The sequence below is a fragment of the Athene cunicularia genome (genome assembly GCF_003259725.1).
Source record: "Athene cunicularia isolate RWA chromosome 14 unlocalized genomic scaffold, athCun1 chr14_part1, whole genome shotgun sequence".
Lineage (NCBI taxonomy): Eukaryota > Metazoa > Chordata > Aves > Strigiformes > Strigidae > Athene > Athene cunicularia.
This window is the reverse complement of record NW_020799118.1, coordinates 4493101-4496019: the sequence shown is the minus strand read 5'-3', so window position 1 is coordinate 4496019 and position 2919 is coordinate 4493101.

Sequence of the window (2919 nt, the reverse complement as noted above, 5' to 3'; positions counted from 1 at the left end):
CAAGTGCTTTAGTTAAACTTTTCTGTGGTAAGAAGGAAGTGTTGTCCATGTTCATGCCCAAGACAGGAAAGGTGGTGCTCAAAAGAGAAGAGCTATTGTGTGGAGCTGGACAATTTCCATAGACTGATTTTATGGGAGAAACTGTTTTCAAGTAGTTATTTACTGCTTTCATTGAGTCTTCCTTTCCACTGGCTAGTATCACCATGTTGTTTTAAAGGGCACAAATACCTTCAAGAAATGAATATCAACTGTGATTAAAGTCAACCTTTTAAGACACCTTTTCCTCCGATACCTTTTTTTCCCCAGGTTTTTAGTATTCTATAGTATTACTTATCATGACATACTCAAGGTACTTCATAACCTGAACCACATCTATACCCTCCTAGTCAATTAACTGGCAATGCTTTAATACCTGCAGCAGTTGAAATAACTAGAATAATCTAGACTGCATTGTGACATTCAAGAGATTTTACACCTCTTGCACAATGTTCTTGTACATGCTTACATATTCTGTAGACGCTGTAAAGAGGTAATCTGCATTTCTGCAGTATTTATGTAATTTCCATTCTTATATACAAAATAGAAATATGATTTGTATCTTACCATCACCTGAAATCACAGCTAATCTTTTTACGTTTCTGTTTTTTAAATGTGTTGGCTAACTTAAAGAAAAAATGTGAAGAGGCAGACTGAACTTCATCAACATAATATCTCTGTAGCACAGGGATGTCTTGCATTTTCAGGAAAACAGAAAATAAAGAGATCTTCGTGAATGGAAACCATTCAAAAAAAGATCAATACAGCAAATACCCCTGTTATTCAGTGCATTTGAAGGAGAAAAAAAAATTGTAACATCATTTCTTTGGCATAATTATCTGACATCTCACCTTCAGTACCATTCACATCCAAAATTCTTTGCTAGAATTTACATCATAAATCTGTTATCTCCCAGTGACTTTTGGTTTTGTATGCACTACTGAATTTCCAGGTGAGGATTTTTCTGTTGTTAATTAGTTTTCCTACAATTCTCTAGAACAATTTTTTACTTGAAAATATTAAAAAAAATAGAAGATTTTATAGGAGATGGCAGCACCAAATATTTAGTGATTTTGAAGGATAATATACATATTCTAGACATGGTCATTGGTGACTTCATGAAGCCTCCTTGATTCATCCTTAGAGACTAAATGTAAAAAATACAGATGTAACTACGTTCATTTGAATCCCTAGTTTGTGTTAAAACACAAATATTGCTGAATAAGGATCAGTTTGTAAACACCTTTAATTAATTTCTACAAGCTTCTGACCATGGTAACAGCATCTGTCCATGCAAAAAGGCCTTGAACTAAAGGTATTCCTGCAGTTGTTCCACTGCACTCTCTTTGTATCAGTCTCACCTACTTCCCTGTTACATAGATCTCCGTTACTTTTTCTGCTGGTTCTGTTAACAGCAATAGCTCTTTGGTCTCATGGAACAATTTGTCCTGAATTTACAGTACCATTTCTCTCAGTTTGAGAAAATGTTTGGACACAGTAGACATCCACTGAATTCATGTTTATCATTTCTCTGCCTTTGCTTCAAAAGTTCTAGGACCATCTCCAAATAATGTAATGGCAAAGCAGAACTAAGAAATCTCTGTGACATGCAGCTTTTTTCCATTTTCTTAGAAATCTGACCTTTCAGATACAAATTGGTTTTATTCAATTTCATCTTCACTGCTTTGTAATCCTAATCTGATTAATAAATTACTACACATTAAACTGAGTACTTACTTGTAGTTGTTTGTGTTTCTGGTTTTAAGAGCACTCATATCTGAACTATTTTATTTGAAGGGTGACACAAGTAAATCTGGAGTAAATTCCAGGTTTAATGAGATCTTTACACAGTTTATTGCTAAATTTCTGGGTCATTGCTGGTTTTAGTTTGCTTCTGAAATTGGATAAAATCTGATTAGCTAACTGTAATTTAGAGGAATGTAAGAGATATGTACCCTGTTTTAAAAAGCAAAACAAGGCATAACCCTTCCAATTCTTTTAATTTGAACAAGTAATTCTTTAAATGTCATAGCATTAGTCTATAATGAAGCGTATCAGAATGTTGTTTAGCATCTTAAAACCATAAGAAATTTAAAACTGACTTTTTTTTTTTTAATACGTACGCATTTCATTTGTCTGTGGTATCAGTGCTGAACAAATGCACTGAAAAGCTCTTTGGAGCAAGGAACCATGTTTTGCTTTGTTACCGTGTAGGATAAGCACCATGTAGTCTCCTAGCAAGCTCCTGGACACTCGTGGATTGCAAATAATAATAAATATATGTTAGACCGTTGCACCAAGTGCAGCTCCATTCTTCATCTGTGAGGTAAAAAACCCCGCAAAACCAGCGACAAAATAAAAGCGGACTTGTATAATAATGGGCTTGATGCAGTATACTTACGGAATAGGACTAGTCTGGTGTTAGTGAAAGTCCCTTTGTTAGCACGATGTTGCGCAGCACAGGTGAAAAACTAATTATGATGTGCATGCACGCTCATCCTGCTCGCAGAATAAATGCGGTTTTTTTCTATTGCACATTCTCAGGTGACATCATCAGGTATCTAAAACCTCTTGTAAGAAATGGGATTTTTTCCTCCCCATTGATGTTTGATCAAGTTCAGTCACCTCGCACACTTAGAGCTAAGCCTGAGGGGAAAACGCGGGCCGTTACGAGTCCCATCTTGTTTAGGTGTGTTCGCACAGCCGGGCTCTGAAGCCATACCCGGGGTTCTGCTTCGAATTTCCGATACGTGCGGCTGCAGCACCTGGAGGAGAGCTCAGCGGGGGCCGCGCCGGGGAGGCAGGAGGTGCTCTCCGCTCACCGCGGCCTCGGCCCGGCGCTGCACAAGCCCCGCCTAAGCCCTCCGCCCCGGGCCGGGCCCT